This window comes from Numida meleagris, chromosome 2 (genome assembly GCF_002078875.1).
Source record: "Numida meleagris isolate 19003 breed g44 Domestic line chromosome 2, NumMel1.0, whole genome shotgun sequence".
In the NCBI taxonomy this organism is placed as follows: Eukaryota; Metazoa; Chordata; class Aves; order Galliformes; family Numididae; genus Numida; species Numida meleagris.
In genome coordinates, this window is record NC_034410.1 from 146,211,533 (window position 1) to 146,232,533 (window position 21,001).

General features: G+C 41.9%; 1 long non-coding RNA gene and 1 other non-coding gene across 8 annotated transcripts in view; both read left to right on the forward strand.

Annotated features, from left to right (window-relative positions):
* The window catches only part of LOC110394294, a 156,204-nt gene that overhangs the window by 94,634 nt on the left and 40,569 nt on the right, over positions 1-21,001 (forward strand). The window lies entirely within an intron of this gene.
* Positions 14,403-14,475, forward strand: TRNAF-GAA. Its single transcript has one exon. It is a non-coding gene; the product is annotated as a tRNA-Phe (tRNA).

Here is a 21,001-nt window from a genome sequence, read left to right on the forward strand (position 1 = left end):
TGGGGTTTATTTAACCCAAGAAAGTGTTTTCCAGTTTGTCACCTGTACAAATGTAGAGATGGAAGCAAGAAAAAAGATTGTTCATCTATTACATACAGTTTCCAAAGTTGTAATACAAGCTGGAAACCATTCAAATTTGGTCTCTTACTGCCCTAGGTCTTTCCTTTGATTGGCAGCATGTGTACTGAAATGTGTGTGACTGCTCCTTATTCCTTCTTTGATGAATAAACCAAGTATCTACACTCTCCTTGTACTGATTCTATGATGCATTTAATAAAATGGAGAGCTCAGGCCATCCTCCAAGTACTCTTGTTTCCCTCCCCTCCCTATCTTCCTCAGTCATGTCAATGTCACAGTCATAAAAATTTCATAATCACTAACCACCCAATTGGCTCCAGCTTTACTATTTAATTTGGAAGTCATGTTTTTAATTTTGCTTTTTAATAGTTTGGTTTTGACAAAGTGTGCTAAGTGGGTGGGTAGAAGCAAAGCAGCATACCCATAAAACAGAGTTTTATTGGAGGAATTGTTCTTTGCCAGTTCTGCTACAGCCTTGGGAGAGTGGTGATGGCAGAGAAAGGACTAGGGCTGGGGCTGTGGTCTGTAACAGCTTTCTCTGAGCCTAGAAGCACTTGACTGCAAAACTAAGTGTGTGAGACTCGTGCAGTGTTTTGAACTTCCAAGAGTATTAGTATTATCCCAGCTTCGGACAGGAGTTACTTTCCATTTCAGGAGGCTTGGAGTAGCTAGAATTTCCATCCTTTCCACTCTCAAGGAATGTGCTAAGTCATCATGCATCAGAATATAACATTCTTACTGCTCGTTTCTGGAAGAAATTAATTTCATTCTACCTCTACTGACTCAGCTGCCAAAGTCTGCCTATAAAGGACACGGGGAAGCAGCCTCACATGTAGGTAGATGCACACAGTTAATCCTATCAGATACTTCTACGCTGTGGATACAATATCTAAGATAGCTTTCTTCTTCTCCTGAGGCTCGGTCTTCAGCTGCTCCCAACACTGGCAGCTGAAACTACAGCTTTGCAGATACAAGTCTTAGCCATACACTGATATCACACCAAAGAGTACTCCAGTTGATCTCATGGGAAGCACATGCATGAGAGGCTGGCTGGTGGAATATGATTTTGCAGTGCCTAACCCACATACTGTTCACCCAAGAGTGCATCCTGACTTTGCAACAGCCCACAGCACAGTGGGACACATGGACCTTGGCAGACTTGTGTCCTTGTAACTTCTTTCTTTACAGATGTTCTCCTTGAGTATTCTCTCTCCCCATTCTGTCTTACAATAACACCAATTCCTCGTCCCCAAAAAACCTGTATGTGGAACCTTCACTGCTACTGCCTAAAGAATCATAGGCTAGAATAAAATCATTTGAGTTGGAAAGGACCCTTAAAGGTCATCTACTCCAACTCCTCTACAATGAACAGAGACACCTACAGATAGGTAAGGTTCCTCAGAGCCCCATCCAGCCTGACCTGGAATGTCTTCAAGGACATTCATTCCACCACATCTCTGGGCAACCTGTGCCAGTGCCGTAATCACCTTTATTGTAAAAAACATCTTCCTTATATTCAGTCTAATTCTCCCCTCTTTTAGCATGAAACCATTTCCCCTTGTCCTGTCACAACAGACCATGCTGAAGAGTCTGTCCCCTTCTTTCTTATAGCCCCCCTTTAGGTACTGTAAGGCCTCTATTAGATCTCCTTGGAGCCTTCCCTTCTCCAGGCTGAACAGCCCCAGCTCTCTCACTTTGTCCTTGAAGGGAGATGTACCATCCCTGGGATCTTTTTTGGCCCTCCTCTGGACACGCTCCAGCAGGCCTATGTCTCTCCTGCACTGAGGATTCCCCATATGGCTACTGCACTTCAGGTGAGGCTTCATCAGTGCAAGAGGGGCAGGATCACCTCCCTCGATCTGCTGGCTATGTTTCTTTTCATGCAGCTCAGGATACAGTTGACTTTCTCATCTATGAGGGCACATTGCTGGCTCGTGTCCAGCTTGCCATCCACGAGTGCCCTCAAGTCCTTTTTAGCAGGGCTGATCTCTATCCTTACATAGCCCAGCTTGTATTGATAGTGTGGATTGCCACGACTCAGGTGCAAGACCTTGCCTTTGGCTCTGTTGAACCTCATGAAGTTCTTCTAGGTCCACTGCTCAAGCCTATCTTAGTCTCTCTGGATGGCATTCCATCCCTCAGGCATTTTGAGTATGAAATACACAAAATTAGGAAAAGATCTTACAGAGCTTATTGCTATTTTTATATGTGTTTTTGCAATTTGTCTGTTATATTGCTGATATCAATCTTGATTGCAAGGTTGTCTTATTGTCAGGTAATTATGTGTCATTAATAACTCAATAAACTGCTTCAGTTCAGAGTTGGTTTAACGTGAGCTGAGTAGTTTTTCCCTGCCATGTGTACTTTGAAAATCTAGTCAGAGACATAAAGGCTGTGTGGCTACTGTACTTGTAATATCATTCCAGCTGGGTTGCTGGCCACAGCAGTTCATGTTCCTTAGCCAGCTGGATGGAGGGTGCACAGCAGGAAGGATCTGGTGGGAGTGAGCCAGAGGTTAGCAGGGGCATAGAGCAAAAAATTTTGGAAAAAGTGGAATTTCTGGCCATGGCAGAAACACTCAGCACAGAACAGCAGGGAGCCAACTGCCTCCATCTCTCTTAATTACTTTGTACTTCCACTTGATATCAATAATAAATGAACAGCCCTTAAGCTATACTCTCCCCAGTTAACCTCATGGGTGGGATGGGGCTTCAAGTCCTCGCAGTACTGGGAAAATAATTGCTCATGATCAGTGAGGCAGCTCACAATAGCAATCACAAGGCTGTGGTTTAGAGTAGCCCACAGCCTGGGGTCAGCACGTGCTCAGCAATCATGTGGGAAACTCCGAGTTCAGTCCCTGAAGTGACAAGTAGTTTTGTGCTTGAACAAAACTTAAATACAGCAGATGACTGAAAACTTGGGATTTCCTCACTTAGAGCTTCTTTAAGAATCAAACCCTGTCCACAAAAATGTAGATCTTATGGACTACGTGATTAAACTGTTGCTTGCTCTGCTCTGTAATAGACCTTACTTACCAAGGCATCCATTCTTGGACTAGGGCTTGCAAGCCCCGAAGCTCTGGTCGTTGTGTGCATCCATGTGATTTTAATAACCTCACAGTAGACTATAGGAAACAGTTCTTGGCTCAGAGAACTCCAGGACTATAAGTAATGTAGCTTTATAGCAGAGGTTACCAACAGTTAAGGAACAGAGCTAGAGAGATAGTCACTCATTATTCCTCCTAGAAACAATCTTGAGTAGGTCCAGATGTTCAAAGATTGTTCCTACACTGTAGATCTTGGTGGGACATCCAGAATCTTGTCAGAAGAAGATCTGGGCTCTCAGGGAAAAAAGAAAAGAAAAAGAAACCAAGAGCACACCGAGGTATTTTTGGCCCTGTGAAAGCCTGACTTTGCTCTAGTACTTCCAGGGTAGTTGGGGCACTGATGTACATGGTTAGTGGGCATGGTGGTGATGGGCTGATGGTCTTTTCCAGCCTTAATATTTCAATAATTCTGTCTAACAGTTCTCCATTTCTACCTCACTTCTGCTGTTTTCACAGGTTCTTTTACAGAAGTAATAATAGGATTGTATAAATAGGATCCTATGGTAATAACTTGTTGAGATGAGTCATTTTCCTCTTACAGTTCATCCATCAGCCTATCAGCATCTCAGGGTCCAAAGGGCAGTAATTGTGGCCCCTGGCATCCTTGAAGGAACCAGAATCTTGCCTCAGAGAAGCCATAAAACCCGCGCTTGACAGTGAATATGGCATTACATGAGGCATAAACAAACCTGTGAGATCTTTATGTCTCTCGACTTTTAGCAGGCTGTCTCTGCAGACCATACCCAGAATAAAATATGATGAACAGCAAAGGAGGCAAAGGCGGGGGGGTGGGAAATCCCTCTGCAGACACAGAGCTGTGCTCTTTAGATCTATTGCAGCTCTCTTCTCAGAGCATCGATTGGGAGCATTTGTTTCCCCTTTAACGTCACCATTGACATTTCATTGTTACAAAGCTTGCTCCCTCCTAAATGCCTCTCTCTTTCAGGGAAACATTAACCAGGCTTGAGAGTTATTTATTTCCCTAGAGCGCTTTGACTGGAAAACAGTTTTGTGGGCAAGTTTGTCACACTTTTCTCTGCTCATGCTTCAAGTCTGAGGAGGGATCTCTTCTCATCATCTCAGCTAACTTTTGCCTGGTGCTCAGTTCCCACTTAGACACAAGTCCTGATGTAAATTCCACAAACCTAGGAGACACCAATATTCAGGATGAAATCACAGCTTCCATGTCTGATGCTTTTCCCAAGCTGCATTTGCAATAAGGAAGGAGTTGCCTGTGCCAGTCCTGGATGCTATGACTTAATTCAAGAGTGGTCTCTTTTTCCCAGCTTCTGCTTTGGGCAGTGTACAACCACACATAAAAGACCAAGTCTCAATCATCTATCTGCATTCTTGTCATGTTGTGGTCCCTCTTTTCAGCAGGCTGGACACAAGTCCTTAATATCTTTATACTATATTTCATGCAAGGAATATGTCCTTAGTCTTGATGGTTGAACTGGATGACCTTAGTCAGGCATGTCCAACCTGCGGCCCAGCCCAGTTCCTTAGCACCAACTGAACAATGGTGTTCTATGAACCCTATCTGGGCTGAAACCAGTACACGGGGCGCACTGCAGTGCCAACTCAAGTTATGGCAAATAAGTTCATGCATTTTGATACATTGGCTAAACACAGTCCAGTGAACAGTAAAAAATATGCAGCCATGATTTCCATTTTGGTAAAGGAATTTGAGAATGTTTCAAGATTACTAAAATAAAAACAATGTTTTTTGTATATTTGCAATTCCATTTTAAGTTGACATAAATACATCACCTGTGAATTTTCATGCGGAATGTATAGAGTTCCAATCAAAAGTTTGATTATGTCTCTTTACCAGACCTATATAAGCTCTCTCTTATCAGAGAGTAATATCCCTCCCTTCACAGTCACGCCTTATTCATATCATCACTTTTTGGCAGTACGTATATTTGTGAACAACTATTTTGAAGGATCAAGTACAGGAAGAACAAAATTTCATACAAAATCTTTGCTGAACACCTTGAAAACTCACTACGAATTGCAGCCATTACCATCGAGCCAGATGGATGCATTGGTTTCATGAAAAGAAAGTCACATATCCCACTACTTTCCTGTTTTTGTTGCTCTCTTTTTTATATGTTTTAATAAAAAATATCCAAAATAAAAAATTAGTTTTCTTACTTTTGTACATTAACTATATTATATATTTATGAGGGCTGCTTTGAAAGTAATGGTTCCTATTTTGTGATGTTGGCCCACGATGTCAGAGGCAGATGTTGGTGGTATGACAGTAGAGACTGAACCTTCCAGCCAGTATTCCATTCCATTTTGTTGTCCTGTGACAGATGGTAACAGAGGGGCAGTCTGACAAAATGGCATTGACATGAAAGTACGGATGAAGCAAAGATTTGTCATTGAATTCCCATGTGCAGAAAAAAATGGCAACCATTGACATTTATTGATGCTTGCTGAATGTTTATGGAGACCAAACAGTGGGTGTGAGCACAGTGAGGTTGGTGGATGGCGTGTTTCAGCAGTGGCAACAGCAACAGTGATTTACTTCCACTGGTGCAGATTTTTACTAGTGTGACATGCAGGCTCTTGTTCATCACTTGGCAAAAATGCGTAACTAATGGTGGCAAATTTGTGGAAAAATACTGTTTTGTAGATGAGATTTGCTCCATCAAGTGTGTTATCGTGCTCTTTCTATCTGTTGTTTCCATGGAAATAAATATGAGGCATTACTTTTGGAGCGACCTGTGGCTCAAGACAATTCTTCTTTGCTCAATGTGACCTAGTGGTCTTTTCCAACTTAAATGATTCTGTGATTCTTTATGTCATGTCTCTTCTCTGATCTTTCAATAAAATTGCTCACAGCTAAGAACAGATATCTCGCAGGATCTTTCATCTGCTTTTGAACAGAACTTCATTTAAAAGAGCAAGATTTTCAAGTGAATGAAATCAAATGCAATTCTACATTCACAAGCCAAAAAAAAAAAAATGGAAAACTGAATGCTGCATGAGTGAAAGCAATCCCTCTCCTGGGCTGTTCAAATCTGTTTGTAGACCTCCAACAAGAGGAAGAGCTCTTCAGGACTGAGAGTTATTACTGCAATGGAGTCAGGCCTCATTCAGCTACTGTCACACAGAACTGAATTCATATGACCAGAAACTCCATGTCTTTTTTTCATTTTTATTTCTGACCAATTTGAATGCAAGCAGATCATATTGGAAAGACTATTCTGGCAGTTATGGGAGGATATTATGTGGGAAAGTACTGATTACCACAGAAATAATATGAGTCCAAGATCAAGAGCTTTAAGGAAAGCACAAGCCATTAGGAGGCTCATTAAAATTATGAGAGGGGATAGTACTCTACTCAGTTAAGGGAAAATGACCAGAAGAGCACAAGTCACACAGAAATTTATTTTAAAATGCGCAGACACGCAGAGTAAATGAGCTCAAGAGACTCACGCTTAGTCCTTGTTTCTTGGTTCCTCATAAGGAAATGGGACCTGGTAGCAGCCATGGTTGAACCTGGGGATTAAACCCCATTTGTCATAAGTGACCCTTCCAGACTCACTGGCATGTGAATGTATCACATGAAAAGATGGCTCACAGCTGAAAGCATAAGGAGACGCTTAAATCAGTTGATTCTCCTGGATCTACAAGCAAAAGAAGATGAGCTCTTGCAGGCATATAGCTTGGGTTTGCCTAAGCTTAACGTTTACAATTATTTTTTCACCTTCAATTAAAGCTAATTACATTGCAGTTTCACCTGACCATTCAGCCAAATCAGTGAGCTGAATCAGTGAAGGTCACACCATAAAACAAGTCCTTAGTTTGCCTGCCAACACTAGTAATTATCACTCCACCAAAGATTTGGTCTTCCTGATACCTCCTGCTCTGCCTTACTGTGTCTACAAGGCCCAGGAGAGATGTGGAAGGAGGGGAAGGGAACCAGGATTCAGAATTTTGGAGTACCGGAGCAATTCATGAAGCTGTGGTTGACTGGAAGATTGTGATAAGCAGCACTTATCAGTGACTGATTTCCAGTGCACAAGTTTCCCCAGTATTAACAAGAGGAAGATTCTAATTCTTAATATCCACCAGCTCTTAAAGCACTATTGATGCAGCTATTCTGGAACACTCAGTATCACTGATGTTGAATGGTCTCTCCATAGAAATTCACTGCACTGGAGGAAAAGCATGGTCAGGTGTGTTCATTTTTGTTTTGCTCTGTAATAAAGATGCTTTCCCTAGAACTGTCCAGATATCAACTGGAGTTGAGGTAGAAAGACTAGCTTATTTCAACCAAAGAAAGCCCTTGTGTGAGTCTGTGTTAAGATCATAACTATATTCCACTCCATAAGGTAGGACACTTACATCTAACCTGAGCAACTTCTAGCAGTGTGATTCAGTTATCCACACAGTTGCCCAGAGATGTTAGGGGCCCAAGATGTCCATGTGGGGCTAGAAAGTATGACACAGGACCTTTAGGAGTTCAGCACCTATGTAGCAGTGGAATTTAGGCTTGAGCTGGCACAAATATCATGTCTAAGCTGACGTGGATCTAACAGGATCCTACCTGACTATGAAGTTTGATAGGTTCATTTTATCCCTTTCCTCAGTGGAAAACTAGAATTACAAATATGGTTAAAACAGACTCCCTTTATTTCAACCAGATCATCCTAAATACTGGTGTGCAGTCAAGTGTCTCATCTCAAATGAAAAGTGACATCTTCTCCAAATGCTAATGTCATTGCATGAGGCAGAGTGACCATGCCTGTAACCTCTTCCCAGACTTCAGTGCTGGTTCAAGAATATCATGATCACCATCATAGAATACTTTGGGTTGGAAGGGACCTTTAAGATCATCTAGTTCCAATCCCCTTCTATAGGCAGAGGCACCTCCCTCTAGACCAAGTTGCTCAAAGCCCCATCCAGCCAGGCCTTGAATGCTTCCAGGAAGGGGCCATTCCATTGTGCCTCACAGGGCAACCTGTTCCAATGTCTCACCACCTTCACAGTAAAGAATTTCTTCCTAACATCAGTGAAGTTCATTCCATATCATGCACCCTGTGGGATGTACTTGAAGTTACATATGTCTTTTGGAGGAGTGTAAAAGGGAAACTTGCATTTGAAGGTATTGCTGTTTATACTACCAGTCACCCTGCAAAATCTTCCCTAATTGCAATGTGTACATATGACACCATAAGCAGATCCCGCAGAACGGAAGAAGCCTATTGTCTTCCAGAAATACGTTGATCCTAAACTACTCTGGGAAAATTAATATTCATCCTGAGAACATATGAAACTATTTACAAGGACACTTGAAAAAAAGTACATGAGTCCTTACAACCCTTTAACTGAATTGAACTGTTCTATGGCACTAACAACAGCCAAAAAATATGTATTAATAGCTTGGAATGGAGCACGTGGCTAGGAAAAAAAAATGCAAAAGAAACAAACCAACAAAAGCCACAAATACAAAAAATCATCAGCAAAGCCAATAAAGAGCAAGAAAAAAATTGGAACTGGTGCAGCCTAGCAACACAGCTTTCATCAGGGGCGCTGAGAGAGCACTCAAAGAACTTTCCTAAACACCGCAGTAACATTGTATTAATGTGCACTTCTTACTAATAAGAGTTTCTAAAAATTGCCTGGAGGTGCAGGCAACATTCAAAATGGCAGTGTTGTTACAGGTGGAAAGGCCCTGTGAGGCACGGCTGACTTTTTGTAAAGGAAAAAACACCTCCCCAGCTGAAAGGTCAAAAAGGAAGTTCAGTCCTGCCTACATCTACCGACATCCCAATGTTGCTCTGGTCCCAGTCCTAGTAGCATCCAGAAAAGGCTCCTGTGGACTAAACAAGAGCTGACATCAGGTGGCCTGTGGCTGGTTGTGTTTCAGGATGGAGCAGGATAAGAGGATTCAGAAAGGAGATTTCACATCTGAAAAATGCAATGTACTGCCAAGAAAAAAAAAATTACTGACCTTTATTTATCTTCACCCTCCAAAATAACTCCCAAGAACAGCTTTTTCCCCCCTCACTCAATATCCAGCACCATTTACCAGTTCTAGCTCTTGTTATATTAAATCTGTTGAGGAGCTTGGATCTTCTTCATTTGCTGGAGAGCTATTGCTGATCATGCAAAGGCTTTTTTTTTCTTAATGTCCAGTTCCCTGGAGACACTGAAAGTCAGGCTGGAAAGTCAGGGGCTCTGAGCAACCTGATCTAGCTGTAGGTGTCCCTGTTCATTGGAGGGGAGTTGGAGTACATGACTTTTAAAGGTCCCTTCCAACTTAAATGATTCTGTGATTCATTTGTTTCTAGTGATTAACAGCAAACTCCTAGAGAATGAATTGAAAATTTGTAGATGCATCGAGGCTTTCAGAAAGGTGCATTTGTCCATTCAAGATCCACAGCCCAAAATGTTTGTTTAAGACAGAGGCAAACTAAGTGATCTTCAAAGGAATTGAGAGTAGCCACTATCTGGGCTATTGATATCACAAAGCCAAGAGAAATGACATTCTCTTGTTAGTTCTACTCATGCAAGGGGACAGACAAAAATGGTCTGGCAAATGGTCTGGCAAAAAAAGTGTGAGACTATGGGATACACAGATCTTTTTTCATTGGTCCAATTAATCCACGACAAGTGGGTCACTAATACATGATGGAAAGATTTACACAAGTCACTATCTAGAATGACTTGTGTTAATCCACACTAAACAATGAGAAAGAGATCTCATACTTAACAATGCCCAGAAAGGCACTTAAATTCATAATTCAATTTTGCAAATGCAAAACTAAGTTCTTGGTATCAGTAAAGCATGTTCCTTAGAGTAGATTACACGGGAAAGCATCCAGGCAGGCTTTGAAACATTTAGATGTTGTACTAAGGGACATGGATTAGTGGGGAAATATTGGTGGTAGGTGCATGGTTGGACTAGATGATCTTGGAGGTCTTTTCCAACCTTGGTGATTCTAAGATTATATGATTCTGTGAATATCTCTAGAGAAGAAGACTCCACAACTTCTCTGGGCAGCTTCTGTTCCAGGACTCTGTAACTCTCAAAGTAAAGATGTCTTTCCTCATCTTCATATTGAACTTCCTGTGTTCCAGTTTGTGCACATTGCCCCTTATCCTGATGCTGGGCACCACTGAAAAGAGCCTGACAACATCCATCTGACTACCACCCCTTAGATATTCATAAGCATTGATCAGATCCCCTCTCAGTCTCCTTTTCTTCAGGCTGAGCAGCCTGAGGTCTCTAAGCTTTTCCTAGTACTGGAGGTGCTCCAGGCCCCTCATCATCTTTGTGGCCCTCTGCTGGACTCTCTCCAGTAGTTCCCTGCCATTCTTGAACAAAGGAGCACAGAAATGGACACAGTCTCCACATGTGATCTCCCCAGGACAGGGTAGAGGGGAAGGATCACCTCCCTCAACCTTCTGGCCATGGTCTATTTAATGCACCCTATGATATCCTTGGCCCTCTTGGCCACAAGGTCACACTGCTAGCTCACAGGCAACCTGTTGTCCGCCAGGACAGCCAGGTCTTCCTCTGCAGAACTTCTTTCCATCAGGTCAGCCCCTAACCTATACCAATGCTTGTGGTTATTCCTCTTCAGGTGCAAGAATCCACACTTGCCCTTGTTTAACCTCATCAGGTTTCTCTTCACCGAACAGTGTCAAACGCCTTGCTGAAGTCAAGATGCACAATATCCACTGCTCTCCTCACATCTACCCAAATAGTCAAGACATCATATAAGGCTGACAGATTGGACAAGCATGATTTGCTTTTAGTGAATCCATGTTGACTACTCCTGGTAACCTTCTTTTCTTCCACTCGTCCATCAGACTGTAGCTAACAATTCAAAAGCTTCTATAATTGTATAATTTCCTGTCAATTAAAGTCTTCTCCTGGAGACAATACCTTGCCTGTATTTCTCTGACTTTAACCCTGCAAAAATCTTAAGTAATTTGACTGGATTAAACGTATAGTGAGGAATTTCCCGTCACCGTTACAATGTCACATAGATGAGAGGGGTGGTATTACTCAATATATTGATTTTCTCCAATCATGTTTTCAATGGTATGTCACTATGCTACTGTCTTTGTTATGGTAACAGACACTATTCTGTATTAAAGGGAAATTTCTCTTACATTCCACAAAGCTCTGGATCACAGAATCATTTTCATTTGTTCATCTGCCTGCTATCATAGGCTTTTGAAAATGCACCTTGTTCTTTTGTTAATGAAAAGTAAACGGAAAACTACATTTATCTTTATTTGCTGCTTCTAAAGATTACATTCCTTCATCCAGCATTCCTCCTGCAGCAATATGTTGTTCTAACCATATCCTTAGATGGAGTTAACAGCGTTTACCTTTTCCCACCAGTTTTATTTACTCTGTGGTTATAGCACTGCAGGTTGTGAAAGAGATTCAGACGACATTTTCATAGCAGCACCATTAGCAGGTCTCATACTACTCTGCTGATGTTTCACTTTGGCTCTCTCCAAAATGTGTTTTGTTGGGGCGAACCTAGAAACACATGCCAGAGTTCAGTTTGGTCCTTGACAAAACATCATGCAAAGTCAATATTCATGGACGTATGTATCTGCAAAGCCTTTTTATGTAAGTATTAATCCCCAGCTTCAAGAAAGAACAGTTTTCTGAGGCAAACAAATGGAACTGCATAAAACCCATTGTAAACAATTCCTGCAATATTGAAAATGTCAGCTATTATGCATTCAGTGTACCTCTACTCCCACAGGCATTTCCCTTGACTGATGTTTCCCACAGCTGAATAAAATGCTCCAACCCACTATCACACTACTTTCCCTAAGCATTTTTTCCTAAGCAATCCCTTCTAACCTTTGAGGACAGACAACTTTTTGCACTCATGTTGTGATTAACACATAATAAGAGCAATAAAATAGATTAAAACACACCTAACACAAATCTCAAGTATTTGCTGATGGATAATTATTAATGAATGGAAAAGGCAAAAAGTTCCCAATAGGTTCTGAAAGGATTGCTTCCAAGCATGACGTTACTCTCAGCAGGTTGCTAGAAGCAGGTATGAATTTACTGATGGTAAAATGTATGAATGATGCAAAGACTGAGGAGGTGGTAAAGTCCTTATTACAGGAGAGGCAGGGAAACTGAGAGGTATTTAGATATGTTGTACAACAAAATGAAAAATGTGGGTCATTGGAAGCAAAAGATGGAAACTATGCATATGGAAGGAAGAGCTTTGGAGAAGGGACTCCTTTTGCAAAGGACTGAAAGCTAGAATGGGACAACAGCCAATACTCCATAGTCATGTCAGTAAGTCCTAGGTGAACCCTAGAGATGTGAAGAAATGATGACTATGTGAAAGGGACTCTTCTACAGGGATGTCTGATGTTAGTCTTCTCTCTGCTGGGATTGTGTGTCGAATTGGCAAAATGTTTAAAGAATTTAATAAGAAAAAAAAAAGAGAAAAAACCATCAAAAATAAACACAGGCACAAACACACACACACAAAAAAAGACAAAAAATAGACCAAAAAAATAAAAAATCAACAGTGAGTCAAGAATGTGGTTTTAAAGACTGTATAAAATGTCCTGTGGTGTATGATCACAAGTACTTGATTCTTTATCACACTAACATGAGAAAAAAGTGACCTAATTATTACAGACAGATATTTCCTTCAGCAGGTCCTTTTTTCTTTCTTCTGATGGGGAACATTGCAGGAATTAGTGTGTGGGAGTGCTGACTGATACATTTTCCCTGGAACTAAAACCTTGTTAAACCATGAGCCTTGTAAAACATCAAGGGAAGAGATGGAGTCTCCATTACTTGCTTTATTCAGAGAAAGAGACTGTGTCCTTCTAGACGTTATCAAAAGCAGTTAGATTCAGCCGGAAGGGAATGGTGTTGGTTGTAGTGTGAAGTACATAAGTGAATATGTGGATAGAAACCCCATTTCCAGGAGTTAATGAAAACTGCTCTTCTTTGCTCAGAGCCTTGAATTGGGATAACATAAAAGACATGAAGGCAAAAAAGATGACTTTCATAGAATCATAGAATGGCTTGGGTTGAAAAGGACCTCAAAGATCATCGAGTCTCAACCCCCCTGCCAAGTGCAGGGTCGCCAACCACTAGACCAGGCTGCCCAGAGCCACGTCCAGTCTGGCCTTGAATGCCTCCAGGGACGGGGCATCCACAACCTCCCTGGGCAACCTGTTCCAGTGCATCACCACCCTCTGTGTGAAAAACTTCCTCCTAATATCTAACCTAAATCTCCCCTGTCTCAGCTTAAAACCATTCCCCCTTGTCCTATCACTATCCACCCTCACAAACAATCGATCCCCCTCCTGTTTATACGCTCCCTTCAAGTATTGGAAGACCACAATGAGGTCTCCCCGGAGCCTTCTCTTCTCCAAACTGAACAAGCCCAGTTCCCTCAACCTTTCCTCATAGGAGAGGTGCTCCAGCCCTCTGATCATCTTAGTCACCCTCCTCTGAACTCGTTCCAAGAGCTCCACGACTTTCTTCAAGTCGTGCTGCAGATCTGCTCAGAGCAAGGAAATGAACACATCTGCCAGGCCCAAATTCTACAGCTACCTTCCACTACTCAACTGTTCTTATTAATTTCTTCATTACTACTTGTCTTTAATGCACAGGTGGTGAGACTTTGTAGGGACATCATGGCTAAAAGTTTGTATGATTTTCTAAACTCGCTTTTAACATGATATTGAAATTCTCTGTGCATGGTCCTCTGTGCACTAGTACAAAAGTGCAACTACCTAAACTTTGACTTTAGGTCAGTGCATCTGGATTTCCCCTCAGCTCCACCTGAGTTCAGGCAGGTGTTAGAAGGAGGAGAAAAGCTCCAAGCAAATGTTTTTGGAGTAAATGACAGGATTCCAAGAGACGGGAGGAGAGTGAGGACAGGTGAGAAAGATCTGTCAGTGTTCTTCACCCCACTTTCACAGCTGAAGCACATGCTTTGGTTTCTTGCTTGTGCTGTCATGAAATGGCACGAAGCACTGGAGCTGTTGCTTGCCATTCTCTCATATTCATCCTCTTCTAGAGGGCAACAGAGGAGATCAGATGCCGAAGAGATGAGAAGGACCCACAGAAAATCTGAGAAGGTGATGCTCATGCTTTACTTAGCAAACAGTATACTGAACTGTAAAGCTCTGAAGGTTATTTACAGTGGGGTCATGTAAGGGTGTCTAGCAGAGGAGGGCTGAAGTAGCTCAGCTGGGAGAGCGTTAGACTGAAGATCTAAAGGTCCCTGGTTCAATCCCGGGCTTCAGCAGCAGTTTTTCCTTAGTTTTGCAGGTTTCAGGTGTGGCTTGTACAACACAGACAGGGCATGGAGATGTGGGACAAACTGGAGCCCAGAAGCTGCCCCTCCCCATCAGAAAGCATTTCTCTGCTGAGTGGGTGCTGGAACTGGCACTGGGACCAGAGAGAGGCTGTGGGCTGCTCTTGGGGATCTCCGAACCCACCTGGATGTGGGATTAGGCACAGCTCTGAGTGGCTGTACTCGAACAGGACCAGATGGACCCAGCGTCCCTTCCAGCCTCAACCAGTCTGTGATTCTGTGAAAGAGGACAGAACTTGAGGCCCAAAACCATGACTTTAAAAAAGCAACCTTGAGGGGTGGCCTCTTCTCCCAGGTAACCAATGATAGGATAAGATGTAAAGGCCTTAAATGGTGCCAAGGGAGATTCAGGTAGGATATTAAGAAAGAATTCTTCTCCAAAAGATTGGCCAGGCACTGGAACAGGCTGCCCAAGGAGGTGATAGAGTCATCATTCCTGGAAGTGTTCAAGAATCATGGAGGTGTGGCACTGAGAGACATGGTTTACTGGGCATGCTGGGCATGGGGCTGATAGCTGTACTAGAAGATCTTAGTGGTCTTTTCCAACCTTACTGATTCTATGATGCTATGATTCTAAGCTTTCACCTGAGGTACGAGTTCAGTTGTTTATTACTGTGCAGGATGGGATTTGTGCAATGTCTGCCTTGCTGTTAAGGAGACAAACTTGTCTTTAAACTGGGGAAAAAAAAGAACACCTGTCCATTCATCTTTCTTCAAACCTTCCCAGCTGTACCATTGCTAATGAAATCTGAACACTGATATTTTGTCATGTCACAGAAGGTGGGATTTGGGGCAGGAGGTAAAATTTTTCTAGAGGTGACTGATAGAAGTCTGTGTAAGGAAAGGGATCTTCTGGTACAAGCTGTGTTGACTAAAGTGGAATCAGCATTGGTCTGGAGGAGACCTCAAGGCCACTAACTCTCTCTCTGTTTTGACTGCTGTCTGCCAATTTGTCCAAAAATGGAAGAATTAGCTTTACTTCTGAATTTCCAAAGAACTAAAAACACAGCAAAACTCTACTGGCACTTCCCATGAGAGTAGTGCTCTACCAGCTAACTAATGAAAATACCTGGGGAGTTACTCAAACAGGTCCTCCTCCCAGTTTACTGTTTACTGTTTCCAAATGTGGGAACCCAGAAATTGGTGTATGTGTAGCAGAAAACAGCACTGCAGGAAGAAATGATTTGCCTAGAAACCAGAAATGATTACTCCCATTATGACTCCCAGTCTTTCTTTACGGATGTCCACATGAACTGCAAAAAATCAAACTGGATATTGGCCCTGAGGAGTTACTGGTGTTCGCACTGTAATAATTACTAATTATGATGGAATGAGAATAATAGGACATTCCTCATTGCTAGGAAGTGGTTGGATGAAAGTAAAATGGAGAAAAGAAGAAATAATGCCCTGCCTTTGTTGATGAGACTGAGAGAATAGTAGGATTTACAAAACTACTGTGATAAGAACAAGGACAAGGAGAATTCCAGTACTGAAGGTAACTCACTCTGCTCCCAGGCAGATAGAAAACCTATGGTAGGACAAATGGACACCTCCCCCTTCCGAGTGATAATCACAGATTCAAGAAGAAGGCTATGAAAAGTCACATGCATAAAGTGTTTCTTCCCCTGTGCATTTCTCCCAGCAGCTGTCAACCTGAGAGGTAATGTTTGCTGTATTCAGTGCCCTACAAATTACAGCACAGATTGTATGCAGACACCTAGAGATAGAAAAGTGGTAACAGATTATTTTAAGTCCCCCAAACATGGTACTGAAATATTCTTGTGGAGGGTTTAACATGTTCTGTTTGTTCCCAGAAATGTACATTTGAAGCTTTGTGCTTGGTTTGTCTTAACTTAAATTCAGGTAGTTGGCTCGTGGGCTGAAGCATGAGGATGGTCACGGGCGTGACACTGACCAGTTGTGGTCTCAGAACTGGGCAGGAGAATTAATATTGTGTAACCAATGTTAATGGGCTCAAGTGAACCCTGAAATCTTCAGTTTTCAGTCCTCTTATTGGTGACATGGAGGGAAAATTGGCTGATTTCAAATTGAAACTTCTTATAGAAAATTATTGAACTGTCTTCCATAGGAGCCAAATGCTTTTGCAGACTTCAGTGATCTTTAAACACTGTGGAACAACAGCTCTGGAATGAAGGGGAAGGGAATAAAGTAATTTTACTAAACCCATTAATCAATTGACTACAGCTCAAATTAATTTTTATGTATACTTCTTCTCACTTGTCAAAACACAAAGCAGATGTTTAAGCAAAAAAAGTCTACTCAAATAATTATCATATGATTTGAAGGGAATGCATGCAAAAGCGAAAGTCTTTCAGTGGGCAGTTTTTCAGGTGAACATTTATTACTGAGAATTATGCATTGACTGTCTCTGCTATAAACCCAAACCCTGGCAAATTTAAATTATATATTGAAAGAAAGGACCAACACAAATCCTTGAGCATGTTATCTGTATTGTTTCTGACTTGTCATTCTTTATCAGGCAATTAAGTGCAACGCGACATTTTCTTGACAAAGTAGCTCCGTACAGCTGTGTATTTCTCCAGACGAAACACAAAGCAAATTAGATTGCACGCATCCATAAATCTCTGTGGTTGCAGCTGTAGCAGGGAGGAAAGATGGAGAGGAGGGAGTGATGGCACAGGGAGATCTATAGAAAAGATCACTATCATCTCCAGCTTAGTTTTGCTTTATTTTCTTTATTATCACCTTCAATTTAAAAGTGATAAGCATCATGTTGCCAGGTGATAGTACTTTCTGTCTATAGATTTCAGTACCTGGGTGCTTGTGGAGGGTATCTCACAGCTTTAGGTAGCAAGCCACTGTATCTTGATGTGAAACTGATGGGCAAACTGAGACCTCCAGTAATGAAGTAACTTGGATAAAATTAGAATTTTGTGGGGAAAAAGCCAAACAAACATAGATATGGAGACATCTTAAGTAGATTGTGCTACATCAGTTAGTTCTTAGCCCTTCTCCAGGCAGAACTCAGGCTTATGCATCCAAGCCCAGTTCATTAATTCAAAGCTTATTCAACTCACCTGTGTGTGATAAATGTGCACTGGTATTTGCCAGTCAATGGACCCATGCTGACCCTGGCAAATGCTAGCCTGGATTTTGCCTAGTGCAGATGCAATCACTCTATGAACTGTGTTGTTTGCAGACCTCAAAGATAGGAGGAAACAAGGAGATTCCAGGCCTCCCCGAGGTCTGTTTCCTGAAGCAAAACTGATTAGCCATTTCTCTACACTAGCTGGCAAACAATCTCAATGCTGTGTTTACATAAATCACAATAAGCCTAATTCTAGCAACAAGCCATGTGCAAACAGAAATCATCACCAGATGCTCCTGCAGACGAGGACACTGAAGAAACCATCAGCTAATTCAGTCACCAGCTCCCATGATTCCAGATTTTATGTTGGTAAACTTGGGGTAATGGAGCCCAGGAGATGTGAGTAACAAGATTTGGAGATTTGAAGCCCTTAAGTGCATTACAACAGCATGTCAGAGAGCACTTATAGCAGTAATGTTTTGTGATCAAATACAAATGCTTTTCACTTACACTGCAGGTATCTGAATTTTTATCCTATGCAAGGTTTATAGTGTATTCTCTTAAATATACTTTTTCTTTGGGGAAGGAGATGCTTATATTTTCCAGAAGGAAGTCATTCTGTCAATCACTGGTTGGATATTAGGAAAAATTTCTTCTTAGAAGGAGATGAACAGGCTGCCCAGGAATGCAGTAGTCACCATCCCTGGAGGAGTTTAGGAAACGTGGAGACACAGAACTGAGGGCCATGGTTGAGTGGGCATGATGGGGATTGGTTGGGGTTGGACTTGGTGACCTTGGAGTCTTTTCCAACCTTAATGATTCTATGAGTGGTGATGGTGGTGATGGGTTGACAGCCTAGATGACCTTAAAGATCTTTTTCCAATTGTAATGATTCTATGATTCTAATGCAGACTAGTCTTAATCACAGATATCCGTGAACAGATTACTTGGAGTATGGTTTATCATTGCTTTGGATCACACAAATCTAAATGTGGAGTAACTCAAATGGCTTTGGAGATCTGTGTTCCCTCGAACAAAGGTCTTGTTTGTTCTTAAAAAAAATAATTTGTGGGAAAAAAAATAATCTGTGATAACCTTTCTGATAACCCACACACTGCGCACAAATAAATGGCGGAATATCATTAGTTATCATGGGACCATCCCCAAAAAATATTACTCCATCTCTAACCTCTCAGTCTTGATCCTTTTAGGAAAATGTGAAATATCACGTCAGGGATGAGCCTGAGGGGGATAAAACATAATCAAAAATCCATAGTTTTTTCTCTTTTCCATTTCTATATCCTGAGTGTTTTGGACAGCAGAAGACTCATGGTGTTTTCAGTACAATATTTTGGATCAGGGAAACTTTGTGAGATGTTAGCAATGCATGTAAGCATATACCACCTCTTGAAATCGGCTCTTTAAAAGAGGAGTGGTCAGCAGGGAGAGGGAGGTGGTGGTCTCCCTCTACTCGGCTCTTGTGAGGCCCCATCTGGAGTACTGTGTCCAGGCCTGGGGCCCCCAGCACAAGAAGGACGTGGAGCTCTTGGAAAGAGTTCAGAGGAGGGCAACCAAGAAGATCAGAGGGCTGGAGCACCTCTCCTATGAGGAAAGGTTGAGGGAACTGGGCTTGTTTAGTTTGGAGAAGAGAAGGCTCCGGGGAGACCTCATTGTGGCCTTCCGATACTTGAAGGGAGTGTATAAACAGGAGGGGGATCGATTGTTTGTGAGGGTGGATAGCGATAGGACAAGGGGGAATGGTTTTAAGCTGAGACAGGAGAGATTTAGGTTAGATATTAGGAGGAAGTTTTTCACACAGAGGGTGGTGATGCACTGGAACAGGTTGCCCAGGGAGGTTGTGAATGCCCCGTCCCTGGAGGCATTCAAGGCCAGACTGGATGTGGCTCTGGGCAGCTTGGTCTAGTGGTTGGCGACCCTGCACTTGGCAGGGGGGTTGAGACTCGATGATCTTTGAGGTCCTTTTCAACCCAGACCATTCTATGATTCTATGATTCTATGAAATTGCCCTGGCCTGTTTTACCCCTGCTGGCCAGGCAATATTCAAAAAGAATGAGAAGTCATGAACCCTGATAATCAGCCTGCACATAGGGGACAGCAAAAAACAGCATATACAAAGCAGTAATGGCAAACAAAAAGAGCCCACAGCTTAACTAGGGAAGACATGGTGGGTTGTTAGAGTTAGGGTAGTATGGTTAGGTGGCGGTTGGACTTGATGGTCCAAGGTTTAAGGTCTTTTCCAACCTGAGCAATTCTATAATTCTATTCGATGATTCTATGCACAGGCAGGGAAGTGTATGGGACAAGGGCACAGTCACAGGAGAACACACACATTAACTCTAGCGTTTAGTCCCTGAGACCTCACTTTCCCTAGCCTATCTGCTGTTAGCTAGGTAGTTTAGGTCAGGAGAAAGAAAAATCCCAGTTTCCCCTCAGCAGGGCTAGAGAGGAAAGAATTTGCTTTATGTTAGGTAGAAGTTAGGAGTGACTGTCAAGGTTGTTCTCACTTATAGCCTTGGTTAACTCTGCTTGTAATTTTGAAGGAACAAAGACAAACAAAGTTATGCATCAGTCTCTGTGATTAAATGAACCCATGATGTGACCCATTCAGCAGCCTTCATTAAAAATGTTATTAGATGTTAAACTTTGTTCTGTGATGGATGCCACATGCATTTTATCAACTACAGTCAGAGTAATCAGGCTTTAAAACAGTGAGTTTTAATTTAAGAAAGGAAGGAAACTTGTTTCTTGCCTAGTGGGAGAGGAGAGGAGAGGAGAGGAGAGGAGAGGAGANGAAAAGAAAAGAAAAGAAAAGAAAAGAAAAGAAAAGAAAAGAAAAGAAAAGAAAAGAAAAGAAAAGAAAAGAAAAGAAAAGAAAAGAAAAAAAAGAAAAGAAAAGAAAAGAAAAGAAAAGAAAAAAAAGAAAAGAAAAGAAAACTGAGGAATACCTAGTTCATTTTCACGGTTACAAACTGATGTCTAAGCTGACTGTTCTCCTGAATCAACTTTACTCAACACCTGTGAGCATGTGATTAATTTAACTAGAGTACACTGTGTACTTTTCTTTCAGTCCAAAAAAAAAAAAAATATTGACCTCTGGTATTGTAAAAGAAAGACAATCAGCTAACCTAATAGGCCCTTTATTTGCTAATCAAACCTCTCATTAACAATTAATTGGATCAAAAGTTCGCTGGCCATTATTGCTGTGTCAGTTAGACTCTGAAGGCCTCAGAGGATGAAACTAAATGAGCTGGTCAGGTTATAAATAATTTCCAGTGGCTACTCCTCTTACCTCAGGCTGTTCAGGTAGAGGTCAGTGTCTTGTCTACTGCAGGTAGTAAAGACTGTTGCTACGACAAGGGAGAGGCA